Source organism: Gossypium arboreum, chromosome 2 (assembly GCF_025698485.1).
Source record: "Gossypium arboreum isolate Shixiya-1 chromosome 2, ASM2569848v2, whole genome shotgun sequence".
Taxonomy (NCBI): Eukaryota; Viridiplantae; Streptophyta; class Magnoliopsida; order Malvales; family Malvaceae; genus Gossypium; species Gossypium arboreum.
In genome coordinates this window covers 59,613,002-59,630,939 of record NC_069071.1, presented here as the reverse complement: position 1 = coordinate 59,630,939, position 17,938 = coordinate 59,613,002, and the positions used below count along the sequence as shown (strand labels likewise).

The 17,938-nt window shown below is 34.5% G+C and overlaps 1 pseudogene; it reads right to left on the bottom strand.

Annotated features, from left to right (window-relative positions):
• Positions 1–1,635: 1,635 nt before the first annotated feature.
• Positions 1,636–5,337, bottom strand: LOC108464200 (F-box protein SKP2B-like; annotated as a pseudogene).
• Between the last annotated feature and the right edge of the window lie 12,601 nt (positions 5,338–17,938).

The following is a 17,938-nucleotide window of genomic DNA, read 5'->3' as shown; positions in this document are numbered from 1 at the left end:
CTTTTCAACATTGTAATAAAATTGACTAATTCATACTAGTTGTCAAATGCCTAACCTTATATCATTTAAACATCCTATACCATTTATGAAACAAACATATATACCTTTAATTAATCCATTATCATTTACATATCAGAGTATTCATATAGTAATTAGCAAATCAATCCATTCAACATTGCAATAGAATTGACTAATTCATACTAGTTGTCAAATGCTAACCTTATATCATTTAAACATGTTATACTGTTTATGAAACAAACATATATACCTTTAACATTAAGCCATCCAATACCATGATCAATTAACATCATCTAACCATTTAACTTACCAATCAAATCTATTCTTGGAGTCAATTAACTCTTTCATACATGTTTTGGTCCCCAGGCCTCGATTCTAATAGTTTCATGTAGTCATTTATATGCTTTCTTTTCGAGTGTTATAGATATGTATATATAAAGTTCCATATCATCAAATCATTTCATGATTTTATAAATAATTATAAAAGAATAATAATGATATTAAAAACAAATACTATAAAAATAATGAAAAATATTTAATGCATTGTTAGTGCATAAGTCTCATACACCATCGATGAATAATAACATGACACTTAATCATTAAATAAAATAAAAATAGTGGAGGACTTGTAAATAAATATATTTATTTAAACATAATTAAATAATAACTAATTCTAAATAAATACTAAAACCCTAAACCCGATACCTAAACCTTAAACCCTAAACCCTTAAACCCATGATCTTAAATATGAGAGTTATTAATATTTATTTATAATAGTTATGCCTAATATTTAATTAAGTTAAAAAATTATTAATATTTATTTAAAAGTCTTCCATAATTTTTGTTTAAAATTTAATGGTGATGTATCATTTTATTATTCATCGATAGTACATGTGACTTATGCACCGATAGACATTCATTGTCGGTACATCAAATATTATTCCAAAAAATTATGAATAAATTAGATTTGTAAAAATGTATAAATATTTTTAATAATATAAAGTAAAAATATGCATTATATAAATGATAAGTTTGAAGTTTCAATTTTTTTTTTACTTTTATAGGGACGGTGTATATTATTCTAAAATATAAATATAATTTCCTTACAAATTTTAAATTTTTATATTTTCTTTACTAAAGTAATTATTTTTTAATTCTAAAATCTTAACAAAAATAACATTTTTCTCCAGACCCCTTGTTCAAACGCACACTTAATAAATCAAAGATGTAAAACAATAATAAAAGAAAAAAAGTTAAGAATTTAATGAATTTGAAGCCTTAAATTTAAATCACATGTTATATTTTGAGTTTAAATTATTTTTTATACATTTTATATAAAAGTTTAAAAGGAAAAAACACTTCATAGAAATAGTTATTAATTATTTTAATTGTTTATTTTTTAGTACTTAAATAAAGTGAAGATTCCATATAAATTTGTTTAAATGTTGTGATTCTCGTGATCAATTTCATCTAAATTTCAGTGCATTATTTTCAATCAATGTCCGTCAACAGAGTTCATCCTTCTGGTTAAAGATTGATTTGCAGTGCCAAAACTTTAGAGTAACAAGTAAAACTCCTGTCTCCCACTTATAAAAGAAATTGATTTGCAGTTCATGCTTTTATCATGTGTTTTAACTAATTTTATATTTACGATTGAGAAAGTCCCAAATTCATCATTAAGACCATAAGCAATGTGAAAACGGCAAAGTTTGGCTTCCGAAAGAGAAACACTGCATAATTCACAATTCAACAGACCAGATTACAAGGCCTGAAGATTTCTAAGACCTTGTAGTGCATTTACTTACAATATCAACATTAGATTTAACATCCCCTTTCAATGAGCTGTATGGAGAATACTGTTTAGTGTGCGGTGTGATTGCACCGCACAAGCGCAATGCACGGACGTTAAGTTCAAGCAGCCGCTCATGACAAGGGAATGCCTTCCAGAGCAGGTGTGAAGAGCAGGGAACGTATCACATAATGCCTGAACAGCTGAAGGAGTCAGTGCAGTACACTGGCTTATATTCAGACTTCTAAGCCCTTCCTCATCATATCTACCCTTCATGGACTGCCAGATTGAAGCCTTGTTCTTCACTCGGCTGTGAGCCAGTGAGTACATTGCCCGGTCTGTGATATTCCGCAATAGTACAGACCAAGCGACCTCAAATGGAGACACCCATTTGCCAAAGCAATCACACTATCATCTGCAATACAATGTAAAAGCTGATCAGTCTTCATCTTCAAAGCATGCAATGTTTGCCTTCCGTTCTTGAAAGTGAAAATGGTAAACAAGCTTAGTTATTCGAAGACTGAACATCAACCTGCTTCAGAAGCTAGAAATGACGGTAAAAGTTTCTTGATATTGTAGTCCACTCTCATGCAAACTTCACATATGTTTTAAACTGGATTGTAGGGAAGCCAATTTAAAGTCAATAAATAGATGGTATCCACATTTGAGAATACGAATGCATAATTTTAAATTATGTCTACCGACAACCATTAGCACTAGGTGCTGCCAGACTTCACTAGATATACGTGGAAGCAAAATGCCATGTCAAATTTCAAAGGGAGATGAATTAGGCTAGAGTGTTGGAATTTGGAACTGAAACAATATGTTAAATTTCAATGTCAAAGCAGTAAGTTATACTACATTGCAAATACAGAATATGAACCCAATGAAAGCAATACCTGTTATGCGGACACAGCCACACAAGTCAAGGCATCTGAGATCAGGGCATCCATATGCTAGACTCATAACTCCTAGATCACCAACGTTGTCACACCATCCCAGATTTAAAGATTGCAACATATTGCAGTTCTGTCCAATAGCCTATACCAATATTTCTGACTCAAGTAAGTCAATTTTCTAATCAGCAAGTAAATAATAACTAGTCAGATTATTGTTCATACCTGCAATGCGCAGTCAGTTGCAGCTTTAACACATCCACAGAGATTTAATATTTTTAGTTTTCGACAAAATTGAGTCAAATATCCAAGACCTTCATTACTGAATGATGTGCAGCCACTGATATTAAGTTTTGTAAGATTAGGGCAACCATGGGCCAAAGCATACAATGAGTGATCACCAAGCTTGAAACTTTTGCTGAGGTCCAGATCCTGCAGATCATGACAGAATTTCGCAATCGTCTCAACAGCAGTGTCCTCAAGCTGCGGATTTTCTTGGCGTAGTACGAGAGTTAGCAATTTGGTAAATTTAGGAGCAAGGGATAGAACCAAGTTGTTCATGTTCTTCCTGCACCTGCAGCAAGATACCACACAACCCAATTTTAGCGAGGAAGTAAACTACCACAAATAAAATGACAAATCTAAATGCAGCCAAGCATAATATGAAAAAGTTTCCAACCAATAATGTAGATATAAGATATTTCAAGATCTCCATATCAAACAAGCTTTGACCATTACTACTAAGATTAAATGTTAAGCAAGTTAATAAGCATCAGGTGGGGCACAAAATACTACCATAACCACCAATATACATTGATAAATATATTTAAGAATTGATAAACCCGAGTAGGAGAGTGTTTTCAAGTCATGCATTATTTTATCCTACCCATCAGAAACTAACGTACTAGGTGCTACAAACTTGGAGAACAATGAATACATCTTCCTAAATCAACCAAATACTTTCTTCAAGATTCATAAAAGGGAACAATGGCCAATATATTATTTGTAAACTCGTATCATTTATGAAGGTTCAAAAATCAAAAGCATAGCCAAATAAATGGTACTTCAACAAAAAATCATGCAAGTTTGCTGGTTATAGTTAAAACAGAAAGTGACACAGGCAATTGTAAAGGCAATAATCAAGGGCTAACTGAAAATGGAACTTTATGAGGTTAACCCAGACACTTAATGAGGAAACGGTTTAGGCCTGCTGCTACCAACCAGTTGGAGAAAAACTAGCAACTCAATTCAAAATTCAGATTTCCCAAGCTGGGATTGATTTATATGAACTTTATCTGGAATTGATATTATTCATAGAGAGCAGCACCAAGGATATAGCATCAAGAAGGATTTTATAAAAGCCATAGTACTAAAAAGATCTAACTTCCTTGAAGCTATAAAAGAACAGCAATATTCATATCTTAGAAGGCCAGGCAAATAAATCTATGGGCTGCTATGCGTCCAAAACTACTAAAAGGTTTGCCTTAGAGCTAGAGACAAGCAAACAAAGAACAGGAAATGATACCATGAGAGACAAAGATGGGTAAGGCCCAAGCAAATAGCATCCCTCCACCCACTACAAACACCAGAAGCAACAATAGCAGTTCGATCATCGACAAGGGAAACAATTCTCAACACCAGCTCCATAGGAATATCTTTCCACTCAGTGATCACCGCACCTTTCCTCTTAACTCCTCCACCACTATTTCCAGCAGCAACCATCATCAGCTTCTCAAAGCACAAGTTCAAGTCTTCACTTCGCACCTTTTCTTCACCTATCATTTCACTTTCCTTTCTACTCACTACCGCCTTTAACTCAAGCTTATAAATTCCCTTGGTCCTAGAACCCAAAAGACTAAAAAAACATAAAGTTAGAATGAGAAAAACCAAAAAAGGACATGGAATTCAGTGAACACAGTCTAGTAAGGCGACAAGTGTCTAGAAAGCACAACAGAAAACATGTGTCACAACCTTAAGAAACTTTGCAGATATTTTACAGAAGACCACAAAAAACAATCAAGTTTCTAGAATTTTCGCAATTTCTAAGTATACCCTAAACTAAAATTTTAACTTTCTTGGTAGTTTTGTTAACTCTTCTTGGCATATACCAAACAGGTTGTTCGAAAGGGAAAAAAAAAAGAGGCCTTTTTTGTTAACTCTTCTTGGCATATACCATAGTTCAACAAATTGGATATCAGACGGATGGACATGCAAAAACTAATAGAAATGATCACCGGAAAAGGAAACAAAAACAACCCCATTTCTTTAATGCAACAACCTCATTTCTTTGATTGCAAAACTTAACATTTCCAGCTGAAATCTAAAATTATGAATTTTCATGTAAAATATTAAAATTTAACCCGCTTCAAAAGCAGCAGCTCCGTTTATAAAAGTTAAAACAAAAGAAAAGCGGATGAAACAAACAAAAGTAAACAAGAGACAATCACCAAATAACAAATTTTAAGAAATTAAGAAGGAAACAATGGAAGATTAAGATTATGATCATACCTTTTTACTGGGTTTCTTTGTTTTCCTGCTTCGTTTTGCTCCAAGTATATATGGATTTTGTTACCCAAAAAAAACTAAACGAACAAGAGTTTACTTATTAAAACACCAGAGAAAGAATATAAAGGGAACTAATTAGCGACGTCAAAGGTGACACGTGTCGGAAATCGACGGTGATGTGATATTAAACGTAGTGGGACCTACTTAAAAATTTATTTTTAATCACAAAAACTTTAGTCATCATTATAGCGATTAGTAGCGAAGGGAATCAGGTCCAAAACTTGGAATGAAAAATTAAACAGGTTCCAAGCAATAACATTAAATAAGTAAATACATGTTGAAGTAACCTATATATATAATCTCGAATCTAAATACTTAACATCAAGACTTTTATCTTTAGTGGTTTGAATTTTCTTAAATGAGAGAAAATTTGAGGTTAACTAAATAATTTAAAACGTGTTGTTTTATTTATTTATTTATTTTATTTTGTTTAAAACCGAAGCCGCGCGGAAAAGTAATCAACAAGAAATTATCTTTATCGTATTTTTATTGAAGATTTATATCTAAAAAGTAAGAAATTTGTACAACCTTGCGTACTAAGAATACAAAATTAAACGAGTATCTAAATATATATACACTATATAAAAGTATGGTTAATTAGATAAAAATGTCACTTTTTAAAGTTAATTAAAGAATTAGACCGTTTTCCCCCAAAGTTAACGATATAGGTCGATTTTAGAGAGTTGAAAGCGTTTTCAGTTGAGGTGACAATCAAAGGACTGAAAAGCCCTTCTTATAGGAAGTGTTTTTGTCCAATAGTCAATTATTTTTCAATTGTTAAAATTTCAAATAGCTAATTACATTTTTACCTCCCAACAACTATTTCATTTTCTATATAAACATACTTGTTTTCTTTTTTCTTCTTTCAATTCTCTCTACTATTTTATTCTCAATTTTTTATTCAATTTCTCTCAAATTCTTTTTATCTTAATTTTATATATCATAATTTCTTTGATTTATTTGATTTTTATAATTTTAAAATATCAACGCCTTTTATTTGTTTAGATGTCAAACACATTTTTGGCATCCAATTACAAATAGTAAAAAATATTATCAATTTTTTATTTTAATTAATATAATTTTTATGTTAACATTATTAATTTTTAAAATTTTTTTATATATATAATCGAATCAAGATCGGATAATTGAGACGTATATTCACAATTTAAGTGGAAGGGCGCCACGTGTAATTGAACAATAATTGCAAGTCATATGTTCAGGGGTGACTAAATTGGAACTCGAACTTATCAACTCTTTGCTGGAAAGATGGAGACCCAAGACACATATTTTTTATTTCGTATGGTGAGTGTAGAATTACACTTGAGGATGTAGTAATATAGAATCGGAACAGTAGTTTCGGGATCACAAATCCGACCAAAAAAATGATATATTTTTATTTCATTATATGGCCAGTAATATAATAGGCATGTCATGTGAAAATTTTGAAACGAAAATTTTATCGATTAAGTGCTTAGTTATGAGAAGGACTAAATCGCATAAAATGCGAAAGTTGAATTCTAGTAGCTATAAGGATCAAATAGCTATGGAATTCAAAACTTAAGGTCCTTATATGGTAATTAGACCATTAAGAAAAGCATGTAGATTTTTCTTGATAACTTATCCATGGAATTATAGAAAAAGGGCAAGGACTAAATTAGAAATACCAAAATACTTAATTAATTAAAAAATGATAAAAGAAAATATCATCTTATTATTATCATCTTCAACCTAAAATTTTATGGAAACCCTAGGAGAGAGAGAGGAAACTTTCAAGGCTTAATTGGGTAAGTTCTCTTGTCCCGTTTTTAGTAATTTTGGTATTTTTGAGACCGGGATAGCTTAATCTCTCTGTTAGAGGGATTAATTTGAAAATTTATCAAAGTATGAAAATGGTTCATGAAATATTATGCTGGAAATTAGAAATTTATGGTAGAAAACGAAAAACAACTTTTACAAAGTGATTTTTGATGAAAACATGATTTAGAGGCTAAAATGAAAAGTTGTAAAATTTGATGAAAAATTCTAAAATTTTATGAATACATGTGCTGGAAAATTTGTAATGGGGCTTTGGTTAGGCTTGGAATAGGGAGTAATTTGAAAATTTTTCATTTTCCGGGCCTAGGGACAAAATCAAAATTTATGGAAAAGTTAGGGGCAAAATGGTAATTTTTCCTAAGACATAAATTGAGTCCATTTAAATATGAAATGTATGAAATTGATGGTTAAATTCATTTATATAGATCCACACAACACAAATTCAAGGTTAGATCGAGGAAAAGAAAAGATTTTGGATTAGTAGACTTTTACGCGAACAAGTGTCGAGGTAAGTTCGTGTAACTTAATCTAGCATGTAAATATGTTAAATTGAATGTTGTGTTGTATGGAATGTGATTTAAATTGATGTACATTACTTGAATGCTATTAATACATGCTTGAATTGTGATAAAGGGTTAAGTCCCGATTGAATGTTGAATTCCGATGATTGTATGCGCTTTCCCGAAATAAATAGGGTCATGCATTTGTTGCGGATGGGATTTAGTTCGGACGAGTAATCCTAATGACCTTGTCATAGAAAGGATTTAGCCCGGACAGGTAATCCCAAACATTACTTCTCGAGCATATGTTATGATTAGGGTTTAGCCTGGACTGGTAACCCTAATTGAGCTCTTTTGAACATACGCTATATAAAGGATTTAGCCTGGACTGGTAATCCTGTTATACGACAAGTAACTTCAGAGTGTGTTCTTTGGTTAAGTACCCTAAGGGGTAACTTCGATAAGAATTGACGGATTAATAAATCGTACACTTCGAGTGTACTATTTGAGCCTTCATTGGAATTTTAATGATTCAATGGATACCAAACTCTTGACATGGCATGAAAATCTTGAGATGATATAATAATGACTTTAAAGAATATTGCTTAATGAGCTCATCTATTCTTACTTGATGTCTATGGAAACTTTGTGACTAACATGTTTGATTGAATGTATGTGATTAGGCAAATTAGCCAAATGGATGGAAACATAACATTGTATGCCTAGATTTTAATAAACAGGATTGGGAAGTTTAGTTTCTGTTATACGAACTTACTAATCATGTAATACTTACCCCATTTTATTTTCCCTTGTTTTATAGTGCTCGGAAGCTCGTGAAGATTGGAAGGTCATCAGAGCATCGTCACACTATCAACTAGCATTTTGGGTATACTTAGTAAAATCATTTTGGTATAATGGCATGTATAGGAAAACTTGGTCAATAGTGACTTGAAAATGTCATTTTGTAACCTAGCCGTTGGAATGGCTAGTAATAGTTCATTTTGGTATGTTTAAGTAGATTATTATGATATACATATACACATGTGTTATGTAATGAATATGTGCTTAATGTTGTGGATGCCTAAATTAATCCAAGGTAAGTTTATAAACACTTGTGCTTGCAATGATATGTCATGTTAAATGATGAAACTGCCTATTTTGAATGCTTGGAATGGTTGGTATTGGTTGTGTGTTTCAAGTGCAGGTCTTGGGTGAAATTTTAGGTGAGAAATGAAGCTAGAAATGGCTTCATTTTTTCCACACAGGCTTGTGTCTAGACCGTGTGTAACACACGGCCTGGTGACATGGGCATGTGGTTAGGCTGTGTGTCCCTTGCACTTCAATTTTGAGAAATAGAATGCTCAGAATTAGGCACACGGGCAAAGACATGGGTGTGTGTCTCAGCCATATGTGCCACACGGCCTAGAATACGGGCATGTGTTTGGCCATGTGAAACCTGCACCTAATTTCAAATTAAATTAATTAACTACACGGCCTAGCATATGTACGTGTGGCATGGCCATGTGTGCAAGTCAAAGAGTTACACGGGGTCTAACACGACCTCCAACATTGGCGTGTCCTAGGGTCACTGTGACAGCCCTAATGTGACCCTAGTCGAAAAGTGGTTTCGGGACCACAAAACGGAGTCATAAAAATAATTAACTATTATTTTCTATGTTTATTGTGCATGAACATACATATGTGAAAATTTCATACTTTAATTTTGTCAATTATATATGAAATTATTAAATAGGACTTGTGTGAGAAAAATGAAAAGTGGTAGGCAAATTTTTAAGATGGTATATAATGAAAGTATTAAAAGGAAGGGTTTTGCATGTCAAATTAACCATTTTGTTATTAGTGGCCGGCCATGTTGTAAGTTAGTATAAAATTTATGAATTTTATTTTAGCATTTTCCATTGTTAAATAGCTTTAAAATATAGAATAATAATAGTTAAAGGAAGGAAATGGGTGAAAGAAACAAAGTCTTTATTCTTGTTTCTTCTTGGCCGATTCTAAGGGGGAAAAAGGGAGCAACCATTCGGTGATTCTAAGCCAAAAATAAGGTGAGAAATTCATGTGAATTCTTGAAATTTTAGATAAATTTGAACTAGTTACCAAGTTCTTTAGGTAACCCATGTTAGAAATTTTGATTTTGGGATGACTAGAACTTTCGGCCATAGTAGTTATTGAGGATTAAGGTTTTTGTTTCATGTTAAATTGGATGAATCTTGGTGTATGGGTGTTTGAACTAAACTAATGATCAAATAGATTCATAGATACAAAGTGAGAAGAATCGGCTATTATGTTTGATACTATTGCCGAATATGAAAATGTTATACTTGAGTAATGTATGTGGTTGGAGTTGATAATATGAAAAGAATGCTTAAATGTGTTATAATTGATTAGGTGTTAAATTAAAAGTCGCTAAAATTTTCATTGTTTTAGCGAATATGTGTTTGTTTAAAGAAGGAATTGTTGAAGAATGTATGTGAACTTGGCAAGTGTATTCGGCTTAGTACATAAATGATGTGAAAATTTTGGAATTTATTTTGATTATGTGTATGTATGACCAAGTATAATCGGCCACATGAGTAAAATGAGTACTTGATGTTATATTATAATTATTGAGCTTAAGTATATGGATGTATGTATATGTGGTCATATAATGGCGTTTTGGGTTGAAAGTTGAATGATGAATTGTTATTTAAATTATATGAACATTCTAGTAGCCATGGTGCATAAAATTGTATTATTTATGAAATTTGTAAGTTTAAAATAAATTGTGGAAATGATAAATTATAATAAAATGAGTTTGATATGTGATTGCCGAATGTGATTAACAAGTAAACATTATTGGTAAAAATATTGAATACTTCTACTTGTATTCATTAAGCTCAAGGGCAAGGGGTATCAAAGTTGGATCGGGGAAAAGAGAAAGCAATAGAGTAATCAATCCACAACCGTTCCAATATACTGAGGTAAGTCTTTGAATAACGGAACTTACTTTATGATTTTATAGGTATCATATAAAAGCATAGTAGATAAGTTGTGATCTTATGGTTCTATATAAATTACATAGTGAAACAAATGATTTTTATTTATATGACTTGGAGCTGAATGGTTAAAGAATTCATGTGGAATAACGAAATGAAATCGTATTACGTGTATGTAGCTATTGAGCCATAAGAGTAAGGGTTGATAAGCATGTTGAACTTGTTTTCTAGTAATGCTAATGGGTTATGATATATATATATGTGCATAGCATTAAATGCGGGTTATTATAACGGGTTAAGTCCCGAAGGCATTAAATGCGGGTTATTATAACCGGGTTAAGTCCCGAAGGCATTCGTGCGGGTTAATATAACCGGGTTAAGTCCCTAAGGCATTCGTGCGGGTTATTATAACCAGGTTAAGCCCCGAAGGCATTCGTGCAGGTTATTATAACCGGGTTAAGTCCCGAAGGCATTCGTTCGGGTTATTATAACCAGGTTAAGTCCCGAAGGCATTCGTGCGGGTTATTATAACCGGGTTAAGCCCCGAAGGCATTCGTGCGGGTTATTATAACCGGGTTAAGTCCTGAAGGCATTTGTGCGGGTTATTATAACCGGGTTAAGTCCCGATGGCATTCGTGCTAGTTGTTACATCCGAGCCAAATTCCGAAAGTATTTATGTTTGGAAAGGTGCAATTCTGTCGTAATAATTCCGATTAATTTGCTCATAATCCCTAATATGACCAGGTATGGATCGTATATACATTGGAAAAATTTTGTATAGTATAAGTTGTGATTATGTAATCGAATAATGCTCTCCCGGCCATTTCTTAGGGTTATATGAAGTCTATAGCTCACTCGAGTTACATGAAATTGATTCAAATGAAATTTAATTAAATTTGACTTCGAATGTGTAAACATATTGATAGAAGTGTAAATTAAAATGAATATGTGATCTTGTGCATAGACATTTATTTATCCTTATGAATGCTATTTCTTTTGTGTTTCTGTTTCAAATGATTTCCTTACTTATAAGCTTACTGAGCATCGAAACGCTTACTCTGTTGTTTAAATACTTTGTATTATAGATTTTGTTCGTCAGCTATCGGACTTGAAAGTGTCAAAGTCGAAGTCATCCACACTATCTAAGCCCCTTTTTGGTACTCTTTTAGTTGAACTTTGATAATGGCATGTATAGGACTGACCTTTGTTGTTAATTAAGTATCTTTTAGTAATGTATATTCGTATAGCCATGCAAAAATGGCTTGTATATTTTGAGTATAGCATTATAATCATTATATATATATGGTCTTATGATATGGTTATTGAGTGGTATAGAAATGCTTGGTAATGATTAGCCATTGGAATGGCTAATCATGATCATATTTGGTGCTATGTATGTCAAATTGCTAGCTAATCCATGGAAACCATGAAATAGGTAAAATTTACCACAAAATAGATTCAGACAGCAGTAGTGACGTGAATTTGAAAAATCACTAAAAATAGTAGAAATGGAATTAAATAATGAATAAGTCATGAAATCGAAGCTTGATGAGTCTATTTTCAAATGGAAGAAGCAAAACAGGTATATGAGCTATATTTTATGAGATGTGTAAATTTTTGTGAAACAGGGCCAGAGCGATTTCTGGATCCCCTATTATGAATTTGGAAATTCACCATAAATTTTACAAAGATAATTATAAGTCATGATTTATATGTACAGATTCAGTACTGAGTCTAGTTTTATTAGAGACAAACGACATAGTCCTTAAAGCTCTGTGACAGGAGATATCGATTTGTAATACATACGAGGTCGAGTAGTCGAACCACGAAATAGGGAGATTTTAACTAATAAACTGTACTAATTGGCACGAACAAAAATTTTGGAAAAAATTAGTAGATAGATGTATGAGTCTAGTTTCAAAAAATTTTGAACTAGATTTGAGTTTTGGAACTCGAGATATGATTTTAAAGCGATCGTGATGCGCTTAGCCGACTTTGTCTCGAAATTTTAAAATGAATTAAGTCTGTTAACACCTCGTGTTCGACTCGACAAGCTGTCTCCTGCACGGGCGTTACATTTTATTGGTATCAGAGCCAGGTTTAGTCGATTCTAGGACTACCGTAATACGTTTGGATCTAGCTATACATGCCATTATGCGTTTATTTGATAGTGTGGTGATTTCTGACAGTTAAAAATGTGTTTATTTATAGTAATGGATCCCGATCCCAACCGAGCGGTAGTTGATGATGTTGAGAGTGTAGCGCCTGCTCTCGCACATGGGACAACGCCGGTGGACTCTCAACCTATTGCTAGTAATCAGAATGATGAAGCTAGGCAGGCTTTTTATAGCGTGATGAATGATTGGTTCAATCAGTATATTCGAACTAATACGGCTGTTCCACAACCCCCACCCCCGATTAATACACCCCCTGCACCCGTGATACCTCTGGTGATTGATCAGATGAGGTTAAATAAACCTCCGGTAGACAGAATTCGGAAACACGGGGCTACAGAATTTAAAGCTACAGACAGTGATAATGCGGAGCAAGCTGAATTTTGGTTGGACAACACTATTCAGGTTTTTGATGAACTATCTTGCACACCCGATTAATGCCTGAAGTGTGCTATATCTTTGCTACGTGATTCTGCCTATTATTGGTGGAATACTTTTGTTTTCGTCGTGCCGAGAGAACGGGTTACTTGGGAATTCTTTCAAACCGAGTTCCGCAAGAAATATATCAGTCAAAGATTCATCGATCAGAAACGGAAAGAATTTCTTGAGCTTAAGCAGGGTTCTATGTTAGTTACTGATTATGAGCGAAAGTTTGTCAGACTTAGTAGATACGCTCGGGAATGTGTTTCGTCCGAGGCTATCATGTGTAAATGCTTCGAGGATGGGTTGAAAGAAGATATAAAACTGTATGTTGGCATTCTTGAAATTAGAGAATTTGTAGTACTTGTCGAGCGAGCTTGCAAAGCCGAAGAGCTCAGTAAGGAGAAAAGAAAAACTGAAGTTGAAGCAAGAGAGTTTCGTAAGAGATCTTCGGGAAAGCCCTTTCAACAATCATCGAAGAAATTTAGAAATGATCCAGGCCGATCTAAAGACACTTGGGCTTTTCCAGACGAGATCGTGATCGACCGCCTATGAGTCTGTGAGTCACTTGGTTGCCGTGTTAGAAATGATCGTTGGGACGGAGACGAGTGCGATATTGCGGTAAATGGCATTCGGGAGTTGTAGATTCCATGATCGCTCTGTTATAAGTGCGGATCAGTGACCACTTTATCAAAGATTGTCCGAGGCTGTCGAGCAGAATGTAAATCGAGTGGGCGGGTGCTACTACAAAGACGAGGTAGGCCACCTAGGAATACGGGAACGCTAGCAATGGTCGAGAGGGTCTAAAGATGTTACCACCAGATCTGAGGCTCGTGCTCCTGCTAGAGCTTATGCTATACGTGCACGCGAGGATGCTTCTTCGCCTGATGTTATTACCGGTACTTTCACTCTCTTTGATACTGATGTGATTGCTTTGATTGACCCTGGATCTACTCATTCTTATGTATGTGAGACTTTAGCATCCAGTAAGACTTTACCTGTTGAGTCTACTGAGTTCGTTATTAGAGTGTCGAATCCCTTGGTTCGTTATGTGCTTGTCGACAAGGCGTGTAAGAAATGCCCCTTAATAATCCGAGGCTCCTGTTTTTCGGCCGACTTGATGCTTTTACCATTTGATGAATTTGATGTTATTCTCGGTTTGGATTGGTTGACCGTACATGATGCAGTTGTGAATTGCAAAAGTAAGACTATTGATTTGAGGTGTGCAAATAATGAGATAATCCGAGTTGAGTCTACTGTTTTGAATGGATTGCCAACAATAATATCCTCGATGTTAGCTCAAAAATATGTGAGAAAGCGGTGTGAAGCGTATCTTGCATACGTACTTGATAATAAAGAATCAGAAAAGAAACTTGAATCGGTACCAGTGGTTTGTGAATATCCGGATGTTTTTCCCGAAGAATTACTGGGGTTACCACCTATTCGGGAGGTAGAGTTTGGCATCGAACTTGTACCTGGGACTACACCAATTTCGATGGCTCCGTATCGTATGGCACCAACGGAATTGAAAGAATTGAAAACTCAGTTGCAAGAGTTGACGGATAGAGGTTTTGCTCGACCGAGTTTTTCACCTTAGGGTGCACCAGTATTGTTTGTGAAAAGAAGGGCGGAACCATGAGGTTGTGCATCGACTATCGTCGGTGAATAAAGTGACAATAAAGAATAAATATCCGTTCAGCGTATCGATGATTTGTTTGATCAACTAAAGGGGCCTCGGTGTTTTCAAAGATAGATTTGAGATCGGGTTATTATCGATTATGAGTTCGAAATTGAGATATACCCAAAGCGCTTTTAGAGCGAGATACGATCACTCGAGTTCTTAGTGATGCCATTTGGACTCACTAATGCCCTCTGGTATTTTTGGATTTGATGAATTGGATCTTTGAGACGATATTTGGATCGGTTTGTAGTTGTGTTTATTGATGACATTTTGGTCTATTCGAGAGATGAAACCGAACATCTTGAGCACGAGACTAGTGTTGCGATTTTACGGGATAAGCGGTTATATGCTAAGTTCAAGAAATGTGAGTTCGGTTGAGAGAAGTTAGCTTTTGGGTCATGTGGTATCTCAGATCGGGTATTCGAGTTGATCCGAGCAAAATTTCAGCCATACTTAACTGGAAGCCTCAGAAATATTACGAGGTTCGAGCTTTTGGGACTTGCTTAGGTTACTACAGACGGTTTGTAAAAGGTTTCTCGATGATAGCCACACCAATGACGAAACTACTTCAGAAAGATGTTAAGTTTGAATGGACAGAAAAATGTCAGAAAAGTTTCGATCAACTAAAAACTTATTTGACTGTAGCTCCAGTACTAGTACAGCCCGAATCAGGCAAAGAGTTTTTCATTTACAGTGATGCATCCTTACTTGGGTTGGGTTGTGTATTGATGCAAGAAGGTCAAGTTGTAGCTTATGCGTCGAGGCAATTGAAGCCACATGAGAAAAATTATCCAACCCATGATCTTGAATTACCTGCCATCGTATTCACTTTGAAAATATGGCGACATTACTTATTTGGTGAGAAGTGCCATGTATTTTCGGATCACAAAAGTCTCAAATATTTGATGACTCAAAGAGATTTGAATCTGCGACAAAGACGTTGGCTTGAGTTGTTAAAAGATTATGAGCTTGTCATTGACTATTACCGGAAAGGCTAATGTGGTTGCGGATGCTTTAAGTAAATAAATCCTTTGTTTGCTTTCTGACGATGAATGTACACTTATGCGTTTCTATCCGATAATGTGTTAGTAGCGTAATTCTGAGCCAAACCATTGTTGATTCATCAAATTCATGAAGCTCGAGAAAGTCGAAGATGAATTGGTTGCAAAACGGGCTGAATGTGTTTCGAATATGGAATCAGAGTTTCAAATTGATGATGACGATTGTCTGAGGTTCAGAAGTCATTTGTGTGTTCCAAGAAATTCAAAACTTATTTCGATGATTCTGAACGAAGCTCATTGTAGCCGAATGTCAATTCACCGGGAGTACGAAAATGTACAACGATCTGAGACGTCGGTTTTGGTGCCATGGTATGAAACGAGACATTTTCGATTTTGTTTCGAAGTGTTTAATATGTCAACAAGTGAAAGCGGAACATTAAGTGCCTCTGAGTTTACTTGACCAATCATGATACCGAATGGAAATGGGATCGAGTCACGATGGATTTTGTATCCGGGTTGCCATTTTGACAAGTAAGAAAGATGCGATTTGGGTTGTTGTTGATAGACCGACTAAGTCGACTCATTTTATTCCGTGACGTACGGATTATTCCTTTGGATAAACTAGCTGAATTGTATGTTTCTCAGTTGTAAGATTACACGGGTACCTATTTACATTGTGTCGGATAGAGATCCGAGATTCACCTTGCTATTTTGGAAGAAATTGCAAGAAGCTTTGGGTACCAAGTTGCATTTTAGCACGACTTTTCATCCCGGTGATGGTCAATCCGAGCGAATAATTCGAGATACTTGAGGATATGTTGAGATGTTGCATCCTTGAATTTAGTGGTTCATGGGAGCGGTATTTACCTTTGATTGAATTAAGCACAACAATAGTTTTCAATCAAGCATTAAGATGGCACCTTACGAGGCTTTGTACGGTCGTAAATGCCGTACACCATTGTTTTGGATCGAGCTCGGTGAAAGTAAAATTTTCGGAGTTGATTTGATTAAAGATGCTGAGCAGAAAGTAAAAATAATTCGTGAAAGTCTGAAGACAGCTTCAGATCGTCAGAAGTCGTACGCGGATTTGAAACGAAAAGACATTGAGTATCAGGTGGGAGATAAAGTGTTTCTTAAAGTTTCACCTTGGAAAAAGATACTCAGATTTGGCTGTAAGGGCAAATTGAGTCCGAGGTTCATTGGGCCGTATGAAATATCCGAACGAGTTGGTCCAGTTGCATATAGATTGATTTTACCCCCTGAGCTTGAAAAGATTCACAACGTTTTTCATGTTTCGATGCTTCGATGTTATAGATCTGATCCTTCGCACATAATTAATCTATCAGAGGTTGAAATTCAATCCGATATGAGTTATGAAGAAGAACCGATTCGTATCCTAGCTCATGAAGTGAAAGAATTACGAAACAAAAAGGTTCCTTTAGTAAAAGTGTTATGCCTCAAGCACGGGATGGAATAAGCTACTTGGGAACCCAAGAACTCTATGAAAGAACGATATCCTAACTTGTTCACTGGTAAGATTTTCGGGGACGAAAATTTCTTATGTGGGGGAGAGTTGTGACAGCCCTAATGTGACCCTAGTCGGAAAGTGCTTTCGAGACCACAAAACCGAGTCATAAAAATAATTAACTGTTATTTTCTATGTTTATTGTGCATGAACATACATATGTGAAAATTTCATACTTTAATTTTGTCAATTATATATGAAATTATTAAATAGGACTTGTGTGAGAAAAATGAAAAGTGGTAGGCAAATTTTTAAGATGGTATATAATGAAAGTACTAAAAGGAAGGGTTTTGCATGTTAAATTAACCATTTTGTTATTAGTGGCCGGCCATGTTGTAAGTTAGTATAAAATTTATGAATTTTAATTTAGCATTTTCCATTATTAAATGGCTTTAAAATATAGAATAATAATAGTTAAAGGAAGGAAATGGGTGAAAGAAACAAAGTCTTTATTCTTGTTTCTTCTTGGCCGATTCTAAGGGGAAAAAAGGGAGCAACCATTCGGTGATTCGACGCCAAAAATAAGGTGAGAAATTCATGTGAATTCTTGAAATTTTA